At 55.3% G+C, this 19,575-nt stretch overlaps 1 protein-coding gene across 1 annotated transcript in view; it reads left to right on the plus strand.

The window, feature by feature from the left end:
* Positions 1–19,575, plus strand: part of SHANK2 (SH3 and multiple ankyrin repeat domains 2) — a 491,107-nt gene that overhangs the window by 106,442 nt on the left and 365,090 nt on the right. The gene's annotated exons all lie outside the window — the stretch shown is intronic.

The raw sequence follows: 19,575 nt of genomic DNA on the forward strand, positions 1-19,575 counted from the left end.
CCAAGGGTTGGCTCTGGGATTCTCTCTCTGATTTATGTATCTGATTTTCCCAAATCTTGATAAACACTGATAGGTGCCATTATTTGTCCAGACTCGTAGAACGTACGAGCCCAAGAGTGAGCCCTAAAGTGCACGGTGGACTTTGGGTGACGAGGTGGGGTCATGGGTTGTAGCAGCTGCACCAGCACGTGGGGGTGTCGGTGCTGGGAGGCCGTGCATGTTGGTGGCAGAGGGGGTACCGGTCAAGCTCTGTTCCTTCTGCTCAATTTTACTGTGAACTTAAAACTGCTCTAAAAATATGTCTTTTTTTACAAAATCTGAAAAGAAAAGAAATTAGGCAGGGGAACTTGCTAAGCGTCAAGCGATGGATGTAGGCATTGCTCTTTGATTGGAGAATCGTTTATTTGCAGCTAATTTAGATGTGTTCCTTGGAAGAGTCTGTAACATACACGCTTCCATCTAGGCAAGCGCTGGCGACTAAGCGAGGAGGGGGAGAGCCAGCCGCGTCCTCCCCCTTCCCCTCTGGTTGCTTCCGCTTCCCCCCGTGATTGTGCTGACGACCACTCCCCTTTCTAGTACCTCTTGTGCCAACCAGGAGGGCAGTTTCTGGGGTTCGCCTTCCCTCCCGTCGCCCTGCCGTCGGCTGGGCCCAGTCTTGCACCTTGGATGAGCCCGCTGGCCTGTTTCCTCCAGCCCCAGGCTTCCACAGGACCTGCAGCGGGGAGCAGTCCCGTTGGACCAGCAGCGGTGAGCTTTCGAAGATGGCACCATCCCATCCAGGGGGTCCGGGGGGGCCTCCCGGGTGCCTTGAGAAGCAGCCACATGGCATCTGCCTTTTACTGACTGTGCCCCCCCACCCTGTTTTTGGCATCGGGGAGCAAGCAAAACCACGTTTGGCTGGCTGTCACGTCTCCACCATGTCGAATGTGTGCCTCGCATCGAGTCTGGCTGGCATCTGCCCTGCCTGAGTGAATTGCACAAGTTCACGGGGCCAGATGCTTTGCTTGCACCATCGAGCACCCGTGCTGAGCACTGGGGCCTCCAGGAGGCCGGGCCCGATGCTGACACGCGGTCCCTCCTGTGAGCCAGGGCAAGTCACTTAATTGCTCTGAGATCCAGGGTGGCACCACGGCTGCATTAGCACCTCCGTGAGCGCATTAGCGAGATTGATGAGTTAGAGCCTGCAAAGTCATTTAGAAAACGAACTGAGCTCTTGGAATGCAAGAGACTGTCTTCCTCCCTCCTCCCTAATACCTGAGAGCGCTGCGATAGCTTTGGTTTGAGGTTTGCTGTGACAGGAGTGGGACTGTCTTAAGCAGAGGCACACAGTAGAGAAGGGAGAGGACTGAGCCTCAGGGTGGGTCCTACCCACGGCTGCAGGGGACAGTGTCCCGGATGCAGAGCCCCTTCCGCCCCACAGAGACGTCTGCAGTGGATACGAGCTTTGGGCTGCCCTCAGGCTGCTTGTAACGCGCTCACCTTGACCGGGAGCTGCGCAGCCAAGAGGGAGGTGTGAGGTGTCGTCTTTATCCTACTCTCTGGATGCAGCCGAGAGAGATCTGGGGCTGCTACCCCCCGCCCCTAAGCCGCACCCTTCACAGTCACAGCCCCCCCGCCTGCCACGGATGCAGGGACCAGCCACTGAACTCTCCACCTCAAAAGCAGGGCACCTCACCTTCCCTTGAAGCCCTGAGTGAATTTTAAAACCCAGCCTGGGGAGATGTATTGTCATTTCAGTTTTGAGATATGATTATTATCTTCCCTATCTGTGGTGCAAGCACCTCTTCACAAACAAAAATTGTTTTATTATTAATAATAAAAGTAATACCCATTTTAGGGGGTGAATACATTTTAATTACCACTCACCCATTCTGAGCAATTATGTATTTAAGTTATAAACAGCATCCCTATTAAGAGAAGGGGCACCTACGGCAGGCTCGTGTGGCTGCCGTGCCGCACGGTGTGAGGATTGAGGTTTGAGGTCTCTCGCTCCTGTACGTTTGCAAACCGCTCTGGTCTGCAGTGAAGACACAGGACTGGCGTCTGTAATCAGTGATGCAGGAAGCCCATGTCCACTGTTACTGGTTTTTGGGCTTTCCCAGGACCCCAAATGGAAAGGAAAGAAAATCTGCACTTTCTCATGGGGTTTCTTCTGCATCTCCACAGAAGGAAAAAAAAAAAAGAACTCTTCTGTTATCTAAGTTGTCTAAGGATTTGTGATCATGAACTAGCACACTGGTGTCAGTGCAAACCGTGCCTTCCGAATCAACTTTGTTGACCATTTCCCAGAAAGAGAGAGAGACTGAGGGCGTGAAGGCCGAGAGTCCCCTGCGGACCCAGACACCTCTCGGTGTGTCGCTCGATTGAAGCACGGCACATAATTGTAAGGTCCTGATTCAGCTAAACCCCTTGGTTTGAACCCACTTGACTCTTCCCTATCCTGTGGCCACCCCACTTTGCACCTCCCCTCTTTACTGGAGAGGCCAGGTGTCGAGTGTGTGGTGGGCACGGTCCCCTGGCGCGTGCGTTTGCCTGCCTGGATCGTGGTAGCTCCTGCGTGCGAGTCTGTGCCCGCGGTCTAAGGAAGCTGCTCTACTTCTGGGTGAACGGATAACCACGGTGAAAACAGCTAGCGCTTGCTGAGTGCTGTGGGCCCGGAATCTTGTGTACCTGTCCAGGTGCAGCTGTCGTCCCCATGTTACAGAGGAAGAAACTGAGAAGTGACGTGGCACTTGGGGCCTTTGGGTTTGAGGGGCAAATGGTGGATTGTGGAGGTGACTCCAGGAAGTACCATGGGGGCAGGGGGACGTAGCAGGGGCTGGGCAGGACACTTGCAGAGGATTTTTAACGAGCAGTTGATTCCTCGGGCCTCTGAGGCGCGGGCCCTCTGGGAGGCTGCAGAGAGCCTTGGCGTTGCGAAGCAGTTCATGTGTTTCCCACCGGTTTCGGTTCCTGGTCAGTTCCAGCCTGCTCCGTGCACGCTCCTTCCAGGGTCCAGAGAAGAGCCGTGTCAGGGATTACAGGTGTCTGCGGGGCGAGCAGTGCACACTGACGGGAACAGTGAGCACCCAGGGGACACTGGAAGGGCATTGATGGCGTCTTATATTCAGGACTTCTAAACCCACATGCTAGAGTGGTTGGATGAGCCAGGTTTCAAACCCGAGTCCATCTGACTCTGGAGTACTTACCTCGGTGAAGCCGAGAAGAGCCTTCTGCTACGCACAGAAGCTGCAGGCATCAGTGTGGGCTGGGACGAGGCAGGCTCGGGGTGTGCACACAGGCTGGTGGTCCTGGAACCAGGGCTAGATCGGTGGGTGGAAGGAAGAGGAGGCTTCTCGGCCACAGACCACCGACAGGATGGGTCCCTGCCACAGGTAGAAGGGTCTCTCCGCTCTGCTTCCTCATCCAGCCTCCATCACTCTGGGGTCACCAGGGCTAAGCCCTTCCCTGCTCTGGGCCAGCTCCCTAGATGTGCGCAGAGGGGAAGGGACAGAGCTGGAGGAAGGTGTCCCAGCAGCAGCACTGGGCCACGCCTGGTGCCTGCAGAGAGGTGGTCTGAGAATCGGTGGTTGGAGGCCTGCGGTGCGGCCCCACCGCTGTGCAGGCAGCTCACGGTGGCCTCTCCCAGTTGCTCATCTTCCACCTGAGAGAGAAGTCGCGTTTTAGGCAGAACCGGTCCTGGCCTCCCCCGTCTTCACCCCGGTCTCACCTGCACGACCAGTTATTTTCCCTGCAACTCCTGGATTCTTCAACTTTCACATTCATTTGTAACATTTCAGAGAGAAACGTCTTCCTTGACCCTTATCACCTGCTAAGAAATATTCACCAGGCGCCGGGGACGCTCCTTCCCAGGGTGCCGTCTGCAAAGTCAGGGTCACCCAGGAGGCCTCGCAGATGGGAGGCGCAGCTTGGCACACTGCCCTGGGCAGGAGGGACAGAGAGAGGGAGGAGGGCGATGAGCTTTCGGGGCTGTTGCGTCACCTCCGTGGGGGGTCACAAAAGGAAAGAATTCTGACCTTGGAGGCTGCCATCCCAGAACTCCAGCAGAACTGGCCCTGGTACCTTCCAGCTGAGAGAGGAATCCATACATCCTAAGGAAAGCAGTCTGCCTTGTGCTACTGGAGGGGCATCCTTTCTCCTTTCGGTGGGCAGAAGGCCATGCTGTACTTGAACCTCCTTCAGTACCAGGTCCGGAAGATGCCTGGACTCCCGCCAGCTCCTCCACCCACCCAGGCACCACCTTCTGGGGACAGCTTTCCACGAGCGCCTTCTCCCCTGCAGCCCACGTGCTGTACTGGGGATTTGGAAGCACATCTCTGGCCTCTGGAAGGGGATGACCACGGAGCACAATTGCCCTCCCTCCCCCCCAGATCTGGAAGTGGTGTGGAAAGAATTGCAGGCCTTGCGCAGCCTTCTGAGTTGGAGCGAGCTAATCAGTTGCTGTTTAGTAAGAGGATGGCACATGCCTGTTAGGAAAATAGACTCTTCCACACACTTTGTCTCTCTGCCTGTTGCAAACCCCCCTTCCCTTATGTCTGGCCCCCGCTTATCCAGCTATTTCTTCGTCCCCCACCCCCAGCGAGGCTTGCGTTGCTGGCAGTCGATCCCCCAGACAGATCCTGAGAGCCACTCCTTCCTGTTTCTGACCCTGACTCTGCCCTTGACTCGCCTGCATCAAGCCTCCGAGGCTCCCCAGCGCCCAGCAGTGCGTGTGAGGTTTGGGGTGCATCTGAGTCCCCAGGAAGCTGGTGGAGAATGCAGATGCCCAGCGCCACCCCCGGAGTCTGGCTCAGTAGGTCTGGGGGGCCCCCGGACTTACCGTTTCACATCCCTCCCGTGGGTGTGATGCTGGACGTCCAAGCCCCTGCTCCACCTTTGCGTTTTCCTGCTCACCCGCGTCTCCCGCGGGCCCGCTTGGGACCTAAGGACGGGCCACCTGCTCATTTCCTGGGGCTGCCGTAACTAATGACCTCCAGCTGGGTGGCTTAAAACAACCGGCACTTATTGTCTCCTGGTTCTGAAAGGCAGAAGCCCAAAATTAAGGTGTTGGTGGGTTGGTTCCTTCCTGAGACTCTAGGGAGGGTCCTTCCTTGCCTCTCTCGGGCTTCTGGTGGTGGCTGGCAGTCCTTGGTGTCCTCTGGGTTGTAGACACATCACCCCAGCCTCCGCCCGTCTTCACGTGGCCGTCCACTCTCTGGGTCTGTGTCTCAAGGCTCCTGCCCCTTTCTGTTAAAGGACACCAGTGTTCAGATTTAGAGCCACCCTAAACCCAGGATGATCCCATCCTAGGATCCTTCCCTGATCACATCTGCAAAGACCCTGTTTCCAAATAAGGTCACAGTCACAGGTAGTGGGGGTTCGGATGTGGGCACATCTTTTTGGGGTCCCCATTCAGCCCACGGAAGGGCACTCACATTGCTTTACAGCTGTCTGTCTCTCCAGGCTGTCACCCCCTCATGGTAGGCGCTGACTCGGACTTCCCCTTAGCGCCTTGTGTGTCGTGGTCCTCAGTAAAACGTGTGTGGGGTGAACGGCTCCTCCCCGGCCGGTGTTCCCACTCCAGGGCCAGATCCCGCCCCGCCATGCCTGTCTTCTTGACGTAAACCTGCCTCCTTGGTCCCCGATCTTGGGTGCGGGGGTAGAGCACTTACCAGCAGGTCCATTGTGGGGTTGAACACGTTTGCCGCGGGGCAACGTTCTTTCCCTCTTGAGCGTTTTCAGAGTCCTGGGGAAGCAGAGCTCACTAGGACACGGGCCAGGAGGCATTTGGAAGCTGTGGGTTGCGTTGGACGTGGTGTCGTCTATCCTTACACCAGATATTTCTGGGGCTATGTTCGATTGAGGGGCCACTCCGCTTTCTGTTTCTAGTTTCTGTGGCTTGGCTTCCTCCACCCGGTATTCTCTGTGGCCTTTGCAGATGCTGCGCTAATCGTCACAGTCAGGGCTCATCTTTTGTCTGTTCCTGGCCCCTCGGCTGGTGGCGAGTGATATGCCGGATGGTCACCGGAGGACTTCAGCTTGTTCTCCAGGTGCCACTTGTCTGTTACCGTCAGCCTGAGGAATCATGTTGCGTCTCGATGATCTTCGGCAAGGCTGGACTTCTGAGCGCCATCGTAGCTTAGGAGAAACGTGGATAAATAGGGACCCGTCCCCCAAACCCGAGCTCTTGCTCCCGTGTCAGGACAAACCCTCGTGCTCATGAGCACAGTTCTGTTTATCACACATTTAGTGGAGCTGGGACCGTTTGGAGAACCCAGCCTCAGCGTCAGGATTCTGAACTCAGAGGAGACAGAGGTAAGACCTTCGCCTGTGTCAGGTTGGGTCGCGTTTCTGAGTGTAGATACGACGGAAGGATCTCCGAATTCCACGCCGAGGGTGGGTGTGGGGTCGACTTAGATGCTTCAAAGTGAGTAAGTTAAAATACTGAACATTTTTTCCTGACTTTGCAAATACAGCCTAATCAGTGGGTTGTTTTTCTTTAAAAAGTCCCTTTAAAAGATCGAATAGCCTCCGCTGCTGAGAGAGGGAGCCTTTATTTTCCAAACACAGAAGAAATCAGTGCCAGGAAATAAGCGCACTTAGGATGCGCGGATGAGGCTTTGGGGGACAAGACGGTAAACGTGCCGAAACACAGCAGCGTGATTGATGGGCACGCTGAGGTCTGTAGAATCCAGAAATGGATCTGGAATGCCGCGTGGGCACATCTCTATGTCTTTAAAGGGGAGATTTCATCTTGTCGCAAAACACTCTGTTCACAATCCGGCCAGCGTGTATGTTGCTGCTGTCTGCTGCTTTTTATGCCCCCTTCCTCTTTAAAAAATTAAATGTGACCTCCATTTGGTTATTTTATTTGCCAGCTCGAAGAAAGTGATGGTTTAAAAGCGCCCATGAATAGCAAAGTTAATCCCTGCTTGTTGCCATCCGGTGTTTAGCTGTGGCTGAGTAAATGAGCCCAGCAGGTTTCAGAGGCTTTTGCTATAGAGCATTTACAATGGCTCCTATAGGACGGAGATCCCCAAAATCAAGACTGTTGGGGAGCTGGAGAGCTCGCGTCCGAAATAGTCATGCAGATATTAAGCATGTTGCCAGCTGATAAGCTTTGGACTGGGATAACCTATTTTTCACAATCTTTGTTATTTTTGTTTTTGCCTGGCTTTGTGGGGAGATGCACTGTCAGATGGATTAAATGACATGGGTTGTTCTTCTTCAACCGAACAAGGTTTGTTTTCGTACCTCTTGTCCTTCCGCAGCTATGGAGAGAGAAGCAAGCGTTTGTTTTTTAAGATGAAGCACACTGAGCTGATGTGTGAGTTTGGGTGCCTGATTAGCCGACGAAGGAAGGCTTGGATACTGTTGCTAGGTGTCAGGACCGGGTGCCTGTGTAATTATGCGTTAGTTATGTATAGATGATGGATAGAGGGTGGTGTTTTCAAACAGATTTCTTAATGTAATATTTTGGGTATGTGTGTGCATATGTGTATTTCTGTGTGAGAATGTAAAATTCAGGCTGGTTTTGAGCGATGATTCTTTTAAAAATATACCTGTTTGGTAGATACCACCTGCTGTGAAATAAAATAGATCCGATTAGAAAGATTTCAGTTTACCTGGCATTTTGACTGTGAAATGTGCTACTGAGAAGGAAACGTAGGTGACGATGTTAAGTAAACACAGTGTCCTTTGTGTTTGCAAGTAGGAACAGCAGATGCTGAGGAAAAGCCCCAAATTCTAATCTGCTTCATTTAATTAGATTGGATGGACTGGGGTCCCCGTGGTTGGGTCCCTCTTTGTGAGCATTAAGAGGAAACCCTCCCAGGGAAAGTCGGGATAGCATTTTGCCTTGAATTCTGTAGAAATCACACAGCTATTGACCATAGGACATTTTCAAAACAATTTGCTAAAAGGAGGAGGACATCAGCCCGAACAGATACAGCAGTTCCTAAGCAGCTATGAGCAACCGGCCGCCACCGTGACCTGTCACTGGGGCTGACTGTTCTTGTCTCGTCCCCTTTGCGGGACGGAGCGAGCTGCGTGAGGATGTGTGTGTGTCCGGTCTGTGTGTGTGCGGGGCTGATGCCGCTCCCCGGGCTGGTGGTTTTTATCCGACGTGGCCCGCTCTGTTGTTCTGTGTGCCGTTCTGGGGTCCTGATCGGTCTCTGTGTTGTGTCTGCCAAAGGGATTGGTCACATGCGTGTTGCTGTGGTTCTACTCCCCCCACCCACCTGTTTCCCTGTGCACAGCTGTCTAGAAGTTTGTTCCGAATTATAGAGTGTAGCTGTCATGCCAGGACGTGACCAGGGTGACTGCCTCTTTGCGAGTGTGTTAGGCTGGGAGTGTGTTTTTGTATGTGGCCGACTTCCAGCACTGATGCCTGGGCGAGTGTCCACTTGGGGGACCCGCCGTCCTGTGTGGTGTGTGGCCTGTCCCGACTGCTGTGTACACACAGTTTTGTCCGGACAGCACGAGGCCTTGGCCTCCTGTCCAACCTGAGTCTCCGTGTGCTTTGTCTTCGTGGCCACGTTCTGTCCACGTTCTCTCCCGTGCCTGCCAGGCAGCCCCTGTGCTCCCTCAGGCTCGCCACACGGCTGTCACCCCTTCAGCCGCAGACACTGCTGCAGGAGGGCAGGGCCGGTGCCGTGCCGTGTCTGTCTGTGGTGCTCCTCATGGGGTCCCTGGCCACGCGGCCTCCACACAGTAGACACGCGTGGCTGCTGTAAAGCGTGTCCTGAGGCAGATTTCCCACCAGGTGCACACAGATCGGCGCCTTTCTGGCCTCTGGGTTAAACTCTTCCCCAGCCCCAAGCCTCTGCTGGCTCTTTGCTCCCCAGTCTTGGGCAGCTTGGGCCCTGGGGAAGAGCCTACCCACTGCATGCCCTGCGAGGGGCAGAAGCTCCGGAGACACTCTATTGTCCCCCCAGCCCAGGCATCACCTCCCCCCCACCTTGCATTCTCTGCACAGTTCTCTTCAACGAAGAGACACCCTTGTCCGCCGGTTCCCAACCACATCAGACCCCAGGGCCTTTTACAGCAAATACTGGGTAACATATCCATCATCCTCAAGTGAAACTCTTAGCTAACGTAACCTAACATACACATGTAATTTTATTTAAAAACCGACAAAAACATCCTCACTGTGTTACTTGGGGAGGACTGGACAGTGCCCATGGTCTGTGCTGCAGAGGGAGGGTGGACCCCAGCCTGAGGGCTGTCCCCCCAGACGCGACCACCATCAGGCCTAGAGCTCCTCATGCAGCTGAGACGCTCGGCTCTCGGTGGCGGGATTTCCCGAAATGGTCAACGCCTCTTAGTAAAGTTCTGAACCAAATGAAACATACGTTTTCTTTCATTTACGTGTTGGGTCACATTCCTGGGAAATTCAGGGGATTTTAAAGCTGCACAAAGGTATGCCGTGTTTAGTGTCAGATGGGGAGGCTGTGCAGTCAGATAAAGAGGTTTTGCATCTGCCCTGATGTCTGGTGGGTCATTCAGAATCGGTATGGGTCTGTCCCATGCGTCGCTGGACACCAAGCGCGCCTGGCCCTGCCTGCCACATGTGAGAAGCTCCCCCCAACCACACTTACCATAACAGCCCCAGAGCCACCGCTAACCGCTGGCGATGCTGCCTGTAACCCTTTGTTTTCTCTCTGCCATCTTTACTTCCTGGGCCCTCGCTCCTGCCTGCCCCTCCCTCGGCCTCAGAAAAGCCCTCTCTGCCCACCCGCCCCAGCTGGAGCAAGGTCCTGCCGCTGCTTGCTGTCTACCTGGAGCGGTTTCCTCTAACTTCCCCTCGCTCCTGCAATGCTCACGTCTGCAGCTCTGTCCTCCTGCAGGGTCAGGCGGGCTGCTCGGCCTCCCCTGCTCCCTGGACGCAGGGCCAGCCTGGGTGCATGGCAAAGAGCTGGCCGTTCCCATGGACATGGGAACCACCACCTCTCAGTGAGGCTCCGGGGGCGGCCGTCCTCCTCTGACACCACCACGCTCACGCACAGCACCGACTGCCCCAGACTCTTGACTGATTTTACCGGCAAGTTTTGGGTTCTGCCCGACCTGGCCCACACCTGCCTCTGCTCAGACTAGCCCAGCTGCCCCCTCAGGTCCCGTCTCAGAGCCTCTTGCAAGGAGAGGAACGCTGGGCTGCTTCTGCCAGGGCCTTTTCGCTGGGCCGTCTTCCCAAGGAAAACCAGCTTCCCTGCAGCTCGGAGATGCACGTCGAATCCCTCGCTTGCAGCTGTGGGCCTGAGTCCCGGCTCCCGTCACAGGCACTGGTGGCCTCCTGCCTGCCCTCCCTGCTGCAGCCGCCCTCCCACCGCCCTCCCCTGAGCTCACCTATCCTGGAGGTGCTTGTGGGTGGGCCAGGCCGGCACAGCCACGGGCTCTTCTCCCCCACCCTCCTCCTCCTCCTCTTCCTCCTCCTCCTCCTCCTCTTCCTCTTTATCCCCCCTCCCTCTCCCCTCCCCCATGTCACTTGTCCCACCAGCCAGCAGTGCTCCAGTGACCTGTCCCTTAACTCACGTTCTCACTGCGTCCCTCTGGGTGGCTGGAGGGGGGTTCACTTTGAGGTTTTTCAAACTTCTCTCCAGCAACGGCGCCCATCTTGCACGTGAACTAAGTGTGTTTTCACGGTAGACAGGGTCTGCTGAAGTCTACGGAGACCTGGGTCCCGGCACTCTGTGCTCACCCGTCCCTGTAACCCCAGCCCCGGGGAGAAAGGCTGCTGGCACCCCCTGGGAAGAGAATAGGCCAAGCTCCCTGGACATCAGCCACCGTTTAGACATCTGTGTCCATCCCGTCCCCGCCCCCGTCTTCATGGTGGAAGCTGCAGACTGAATCTCGAGGTGTTTTCAGAAGTCCTTGTCTTCTGGCGGTTAACAGTTGGTGACCCCAGGGAGCCACTGGGAATGTGAAGGGAACCCCCCAGGTTGGTCCTGTGACTCACAGTCCCGGCCGGAAACCCCCTTGGAGGTTCTGCACCTGGCCTGAGCATGGGCGGTGGCCCCGGAAGCTTTGTCTTAGCAGGATGCCTGTCACTGGGGGGGCAGGTGGGACCCCAGCCTGGGCTGGCCCCCTTGTCCTGTGGACAGAAGTTTGTGATTCAAAGGGACAGGAGCTCTCGTGAGGCCACACAGTCTGGTGGGACCAGACACCGTGTCTTCCCAGCCCCAGCCCAGAGCCCTCCGTCCCCCAGCATAGAGAGCACTCCAGGAGGTGGGGAGAGGACAAAACCCAGACGAGCAAATCGGCCACTCCGTCCCTGGAGGCACGCACCCCGGCCACGCCGAGAACCCTGTGTCTGCTTCCAGGTGACTTGAGTGGAAGCCTCGGAGCCTCCTGGTTCCTGAGCGGCTCCCACATACCTGTCCAGCCCTCTCCTTCCCCGACCCCTTCCAGGCGGCCCACGGCAGGGGCCGTCCCCGTCCACGCTGTGTGCTCTGTTCAAGCTGTCCCTTTTCTCCGTGCTCCTCTGCCTGTGTCCCCGGACTCCTCCCAGCTGGCCACAGCCCTTGCCCTGGCGGGGACGCCTGGTCCACAGCACCCCCTTTCTGCATCCCGAGCGGGCTTATCCCGTAGAAATCAGGGTACGCAGCTTATCCCCGGGCTAGATGGGGTTCCGCAGGCCAGGCTCTGGTCCCTCGCCATCGCAGCAGCCACAGCACGTAGCTCCTGGGCTCTGTGTGGGACAGTCACACAGCAAATAATTCCTCTGTGAGCAACAGCAGATGGGATATCGGCGCTGCAGTTCGGTGGGCGGCAGCTTTACAAACATCTGGCTGCCCTTGAAAGCTGGCGAGTTCCTTTGTCATCCCTGGGAGAGTGCTGAGATCCCTGTGGTCTCTACTCTGTCCTGACCCCTCACCTGTGACCTTCCCTTGCGGTGTCCCCAACTTCCCAGGCCTGGCCCTGGGAGCAGCTGCAGAACCCAGACGAGGCCCCGACAGGACCAGTGCCAGGAGAGAGGTCCCTCCCTTGGTGCCGCAAGGACCCATCGGCCTTCAGCAAGCCTGTGGAGCCCTGCGTGACCTCTGGGAAAAGGCCCCTGACCCCGGAATTTTTGGACTTTCTTGCATCAAGCCACTTGCAGTGTTTGTGCTGGAGTCAGGAAATAGTGAAAGAAATCCGAATTTTTGTTAACACGCAAAGGCAGCCAGGCAGTGGAGCAGGAGAGGAAGCATTAGACCAAGCTCCAGGAGGACGGAGGCTCGAATCCAGAATTCTCTCGGTGACCGTGGACCAGCCGCAGCATCCCTCGGGGCCTCGGCGGCCACTGCAGGCAACAGCATCTCTCTGTCCCCTCCCTGCACCTGGGCTTCTCTCTAGGTCAGAGCTGAGCCCAAAGTCAAACAGAGAATTGAGTCCTTTCTGGAAGCTCTTTTTGGAATTTCAGGTATTTGAGCCTCATCAAATTGGAAGAATATGCGTGGTAAAATTAAATTGAACGGAGAAAAGGTTTCTAATTCTGGTCCTAATAAGCATAAGTGGAAAGACTTCACGAGGCTTGAGTCAGGGAAGGGAGGATCTGTGCACGAGTGCACCTAAGCGGTGCCGGTTTTAGCCGAGCCAGAGGGACGGCGCGAGCAGCTAATGGAGCGGCAGCAGCTGTTAGAAAAGAAGCAGAAGAGAGAATAATCACCCCGTCCTGGCTCGTGGGGTGCCGGGTCTCAGGTTCGCAGCGGGTCCCAGTGCAAGACAGAGACATCAGTGTGAACTCGTCTTTGAGGCCACTGCCACATGGGCCACGGAGGCCACCAAGGTGGGGCAGCTGCAGGAGAGGATAATAAGTAACTCCCGGAAATGTCTTCCTTCCCCTGCTCCAGACCCTTGGCATGTCCCTCGGGGACCCCTGAGGGACAGCCGGAAAAGTGACATGGCCTGTGGGTGCAGAGAGTTTGGCTGGAGCTGGAGGGGAGGGTGGGACCCTGGAACCGGGACCCTTCTCTTACGTCATTCAGTCAGCATTTGTGGACAGAGCTCTCAGGAGCCAGAGGAAAGGAAGCTGCTCTCCTCTGGTAGCCCCCCAGAGAGAGCTGGGCAGAGGGAAGCCCACCTCTCCCGGCAAACTCACGGACTCATTGACCAGGCAGGGGCACGCTCCACTCCTCCGCCGTCCCGACCACCCTCGACAGAGGCTGTCATGGGATGCCCGCGAGTTTGGTGGGTTGGGTCCAGACGTGTCATGCAGTCCGTGGGGATCCTGGGTTCCTGTGTGCTGAAATGAGGGCGTGACCCCCACCCCACTGATGCAGCAAATTGTCCCAGACAGCATCCTGGGGCAGGAGGCTCGCATAGGACGCCCGTACCTTTGCTCCGAGTGTCCCGCTCACATTTGGAGGGGGGTTTGGGTTGTGTTGAGAGGCATGGCCCAGTGTCGGGACTTCGTCAGAGTCCATGCAGGGACCCACTTTCAGAATGACTTGATCATCCGGCCCCCGATTCCCAGTTCTCCGTGAAGATCTGTCTGTGTTCCAGCTAAGCGAGAGGCAGCTGCGTGTCCACTGCTGTATGAAACTTGGTAAAGCGCTGCCTTGCGTTTCACGTGCGTCGCAGGCGCGGCGGCCACCTCCAGCACCGTCGTCAGCACAGTGCGGTTCAGCCCAGGCCAGCGTTCCTTCCTCCTGCCCCTGGTGTCCAGCAGCCCAGCTCCCCAGAGCTGCTGAGTCTTTCTCAGAAAAATCGACCAATTCTCCTGCTCTGTTTTCTCCACTAGACTCCAGGCACCATGCGAGAGGGCAGGGCTGTGTCTACTCCATTCACCAGCACCCACCCAGTGTAGTGCCTGGTACGTAGTAGGCACTGGACAAATTCTTGTTAAATAAGTTGCCAACTTTTCAGACCCGTTCTTTCCTGGTACAGGAGAGAAAACTCCTCTTTTCTCTATAGTAGATGTTCCCAGAACGTATCCATCTCTCCGTTTCTGAACTTGACTTCCCTCTGGCTGGCTCCACCCTGGGCGAGCCCCTGACTCGTTGCTGCTCTGATCGGAGCATCGGGATTTCATCAGGTGACAGGGCTTTCGATCAGCCCATCCCTGAGCCAGTCACAGTGGCCAAAGGTGTTCATTTTCTTCCCGCTCTACCAGACCCCTAGGAGGGTCCTAGGAGTCTCAGAAGTGCACAAGACCTGGAAAAGCAAAGAAGGGGAAATAGTACAGCAGGGAACGGCAGAGCTCTGCCGAAGCCGGGGGTAAGGGCAGGGAACTGGGATCCTTCCCTTAAATCACGGTCACTTCATTCACGTCCAGGCCAGTGGCCAGTTCTAGCCACGTGGTCGTCCTGCAGCCAGCAGGCAGAGAGGGTGTTGTGCAGAACAGAAGGTCAGGAGACCAGCGCTGGCAACACGGTAGGTGGTTACTATAGACATTGTCTCGGGAAGCCTGGTGACTTACGCCAGATCACACGGGCACCGGCCCGCGGTGAGGGCTCACGCCCAGGTCTCCCGGCCCTGACCCTGGTGGGTGCCCAGCAGCCCCCCTCCTTGCTGTTGGAGCTCTCAAGCCAGAGGAAGACAAAAACTTTGTGTCAATGTACTCTAAAAAGGAAAACAAAATTTAAGAACACCATGTGTTGTTCCTTTTGGTATGAATTACCAGTATTCTTCTGTGTGCTCAGAAGAGGAATAAAAATATCAATGAGGAAGAAGTTTGACAAAATTATATGGCTGGAGCAGGGAGTAATATTTACTCACATCTTAATGGGCCGTGTCTGTGTTCCAGTTATTAGGGTCTCACTGGACCTGGGTCCCTTCCGGAATTGCCCCCGACCTGCTGGTGAGGACCTCTGTCAGCCAGCACTCAGATGGGCCGGGCTCAGAGGTGGACTCTGGGGAAGGACATTGGGGTGGCCACCAGGAGAGGGTGCCTTGCCTCAAATGCCAGCTCCTTCAGCTGGAATTCCACCTGTGTCACTCAGAGTTGCGGTCCCCAACCCTCAGGCTGCGGATCAGTGTCTGCGCATGGCTTGCTAGGAACCTGGCTGCACAGCAGGAGGTGAGCGGGGAGTGGGGGTGGGGCGAGCCAGCAAAGCTTCATCTGTATTTACAGCCACTCCCCATTGCTCGCATCACCGCCTGAGCCCCACCTCCTGTCGATCAGCGGCAGCATTAGATTCTCATAGGAGCTCGAACCCCTCTGTAAACTGCGCATGCGAGGGATCTAGGTTGCTGTCCTTATGAGAATCTAATGCCTGGTGATCTGAGGGGGAGCTGAGGCAGTGATGCTAGTGCTAGGAACCAGCTGCAAATACAGATTATCATCAGCAGAGAGGTCTGACTACACAATCAATGTAATGCGCTTGAGTCGTCCTGAAACCATCCCCCACTCTGGTTCATGGAAAAATTGTCTTCCATCAGACCGGTCCCTGGTGCCAAAAAGGTTGGGGACAACTGGTTCAGAGCATTTCCAGAGACCCTACTGTGTGCTCAGAGCAGCCGTCTGTTCCTTTGGGGAGTTTCCTTACTCTCTCTCTAAAATTGCACAATCCCCGACAGGCACTGTCGCCTGCTGTAACCTGCGTCAGTAAAACATTCCCTCTGAACCTCGGCTTCCCTGTTTATGAACAAACACACCGGATTAGCGCTTCCATTGTGTGTCAAAGGCAGAGCTGTGCCGAGGGCAAGTGGACGGAGCTGTCTGCCCAGGTGCGGAAGATAAGAAGACACCTTGTCTGTAGAGAGTTCCGAGCAACAATAAAACCAGCCACGTAGCCACTTCCTTTTTATAACCGTCACACCCCCACTTCTGTACATGCCCAGTAACAAAATTCTCCTCTCAGTTGTGGTCTAAGTTCTAAGCAATTGCTACAGTTGCTCTTGAGTTTTAATAACTTAGCCGTCAACTTCAGATTAGCACGGTTTTATAACTCATCCTTTAGCTGGAGAACTCCGCTTCAGGTTGTGTGGTGGCCCTCAGGCGCAGGTGGACTCGGCTACCGCCGTTCGGTGCAGGAGTTGAGTCCACAAGCTCCGGAATGGCTGGGCTGGCTTTTCCGCAGTTCTGGTCTCCACCCTGCCATTTTCGGCATCCCTGCCATCAACAGTAGATCGGAGGCGAATGTGAATGCTCAGTGGCCAGAAAGACAAAGCGAGATTGTGTCTCCTCAACGCTATCGTTCTAGGTGGCCACTTGGAGTTTGCATTTGTGTTTAAAATTTAAAACATTGGCCAATGCGAACTGCAAGGTGGAACGAATTTTTTTAGTCAATGCAATTCTTACATGAACTATTGAATTTGGATAATACCTTTAAAATCAACATCCATTCTTTGAAAATGATTTGTTTTAAAACACATGGATCAAGGAAATGATGGTTATTACATGAATATTTTTTGAAAATGATTTTGCTATACAGAAGAGGGGTTGTTGGACCCGGTCTGCTCTGGGTGTCAGCCACGCCGGTTCTACCTGGGGTTGGAAACATGGTCACGAATGTGAAGTGCTTGGCAGTACAGGTGGGCATTCAGTAAACAGCAGGTGCGATATACATGTACTGTACACGTGTGTTCTTTGGTCCGTTCAAAAGCATGCTTTGTGCTGGAGCCTGCCCCACCCTGCTCCACACTGTGCCACCCCCGGTCACCCACGTTCCTGTCTCTGACCACCCATGGGCTGTGTCGAGGACCCTTTGCCCAGCTATCTGCATGGCTGCTGGTGACAGGTGGCCAGCGCTGGGAACAAAGGCTATTTGGTGTCCTGTTTGCATCACCAATTAGCGTCCTAATCCCCTGAGATAGTCACAAAAAGTTTTTCGTGAACTGGCAAAGAATTTGGCAAAACGGGGAAGCAGAGGGCGGCTGTGAGCAAGGGGTTCTGGCTGCGCAGAGTGAAGAGGCTGGGTTGGGTGGTCGCTGTGGGCGCTGCCCTCTGTCATGATCCTTGCCGTGACCCTGAGGAAGAGAAACATCCCAGATGAGACTGCAGAGCATCCCTCTGGTGAAATAGTATCAGTAGGGCCTCCTGCCTGCACTGAGCCATTGGGGGAAGGGCCAGGGCTCCTGCCACTTGCGGCCTCATCTCCGCCATTTCTGACTTTCTATTTTGCTTCTTAAAAGTGTCTCAGGCCGTTGCGTCCCCTTGTCTCGTGGACCAACATGATTCCTAGGAGCCGGATGCATCTCGGCCTCGCGAGCGCCGCCCTCTCTCTTCCTGCACACAGGTTGTGTCAGAGGACATTAACGCTTTCCGGGCAAATGGTATCAAATCCATTTGAAAGGCAAAACTCATTGTTTAGTGTCTCAGAATAGCCTCTGCATTCTGGGATGCTGTGGTTGCCATGGCAATGGTTCTTTGTTTTAGGGAACCACAAACATTATCCTGTAAACTGCCAGGGTGGAAACTGCAGGGTTCCCCTTCCTCGGGGGCCGCCAGCCAGTGAGGCAAGGGCACCAGGATGGACGCGGCAATCGTTTCCACTCCTCCCTTTGTGTTGGCACCTGGAACTGTCCCCAACCTTTCTCATGTTTTGTGGGGGATGTGAGCAGGCGGTGGGATGTGTTCCCCCTGCCCTGCGAAACTGGGTTCTTTGGGGCGTCACAGGCTCCCTGCCTCCCAGCAAGCTCTGCCATGCTCGAGCATGACCCCAGATGGCAGCACCAGGCAAAGGAGCCTCCACGACTCTTCAGACAGCAAAGGGTGAAAACCGTTGCACATCAATTTTCAGTTGGCCAACAGACCGCAGGTGTCCCGGGCACAGAGGAGACAAACCAACGTTGGAATGAATGTGGCCCACGGACAAATCTCCCCTTCCACGTGGCTCTGGGACCCCGTGTGCCCCTGAGTGTGGTGTGTGGAGGGCCCCTCGTTCTGGGGGTCTCTCTTCCTTCCTTCCAGCTGCTTTCACGTTTCCACCCTCCGTGGCCACCATGAGCTTCCGGAGAAGGAGCCTGTTCCTCCCGCCCCACCAAGCCTCCACCTCAAAGCCTGTCCCACTTAGCTTTCCTCTTTGTGCACGACTTGTTACTTCCTCGTTCACTGTGTGTCCTGTCTCCTCTGCACACTTTAAGCTGGGAAGTCTGTCTTCACCCCCTGGTCCCACACCTCGAGCGCGCATAGGCGCTGAGCATCCACCAACGTGACGGCCGTCAGACAGACGCAGGATCCACAACCCTTTATCCGCAAAGAAATCTGAAAAGTGAAAGCTTTTCCATAACTCATTGGCAGTCAGGCTTGACCTGAACTGCTTTGAGGCTATTTATAGTTTTTATTTATCCTACTCCGTGTGATTATTCATCCATCCCCTGCAGAACTCCTCCTGTGATTGGCGGTGGGACGCGGCCCAGACCCGCCGGCAGTGTGACGTAATAGGCAGCATATGCCCCATGTTATTGTCACAAAAGCAGGCAGCGTGCACACACCAAGACACCTCTGGCCGGGCGGTTTGCAGGGATGGCGCCATGGCTCTGTATTTGTTGAATGAACAACAGAGTTCTTAATCCAAAAATAATCCTGGGTCTACCTTGTAAGTAGTTCAAAGGCTTCTTTCAAGATGGTGTTGTCATGGAGGATGGGATGCATCTTGCTTTAAATATTAATAGAAATCGTATTTGGAAATCTCAGATGTCTTCAAAGAATCTCTCAGTCAAGTTCAAACAGGGACTCTGCCTCTTTCCCAGCTGCCCGGCCCCACCCCGACGTGACTACAGTCTGCCGCGGAGGCTGCGGGGCCCCGTGAGCGCCAGGTGTGTCCGGCCATGCTTGTCTTTCAGCGTGAACTCCTGGGTTTCTCTCTGTCGGGGATGTGGTTGTAGTTATTTGTCTCAACCTTGGTTTCTTTTCTTTCCCTTCCTGGCTTGTTCAGCAAACATGTTGGGGAATCCACGGGGTCCCAGGCACAGCCCCTCCCTCCAGGGCCCTCGGGTTCCCTGGGAGACAGATGTGGCCTCGACACATGGAAGGTGCCCAGGACAGGCTGTGCAACTCCTCTCAGCAGGCAGGGTGGCCCCCAGGTCCAACTGCTGCCCCTCGCTCTGCCCCCTGTCCCCTCCACATCCCCCTCTGCTCCCCTGGCGCCTGTGACCCTCTGCTGGCAGCTGGTAGCATCCTCCCTGTGACCTCCGCTCGGAGCCTCCAAGCTTCAGACTTACCTTCTGCAGGACTCACCCACCCAGCCAGCCCCGACCCCTCAGTCTCAGGGTACCGTCTGTTATGGGATGAATTGTGTATCCCCAAAATTCACAGGTTGAAATGTAACCCCCAGAACCTCAGAATGTGACATTATTTGGAGATGGGGTCTTTACAGAAGTAATCAAGTTAGAATGAGGTCATTAGGGTGGGCCCTAATCCCATAGGACTGGTGTCCCTGGAAAAAGGGGAAGTTTGGATACAGATGCACTCAGGGAAGACCCCAGGCAGAGACGAAGGCAGAGATCAGGGTGACGCTTCTGCAAGCCAAGGAAAGCCAAGGATCACTGCAAACCACAGGAGCTAGGAGAGGAGCCTGGAGCAGATTCTCCCTCACAGCCTGGAAGGACACCAGCCTCCAGAACTGTGAGACGATGCATCTCTGTTGTTTAAGGCGCACAGGCCGTGGCAGTGACAGCCCTAGCATCTCTCCTGGCTGGTGGGCCCTCCGTCCTGGGCGATCCATCTGAGCG

This window comes from Propithecus coquereli, unplaced genomic scaffold (genome assembly GCF_000956105.1).
Source record: "Propithecus coquereli isolate 6110/MARCELLA unplaced genomic scaffold, Pcoq_1.0 Scaffold120, whole genome shotgun sequence".
Classification (NCBI taxonomy): Eukaryota; Metazoa; Chordata; class Mammalia; order Primates; family Indriidae; genus Propithecus; species Propithecus coquereli.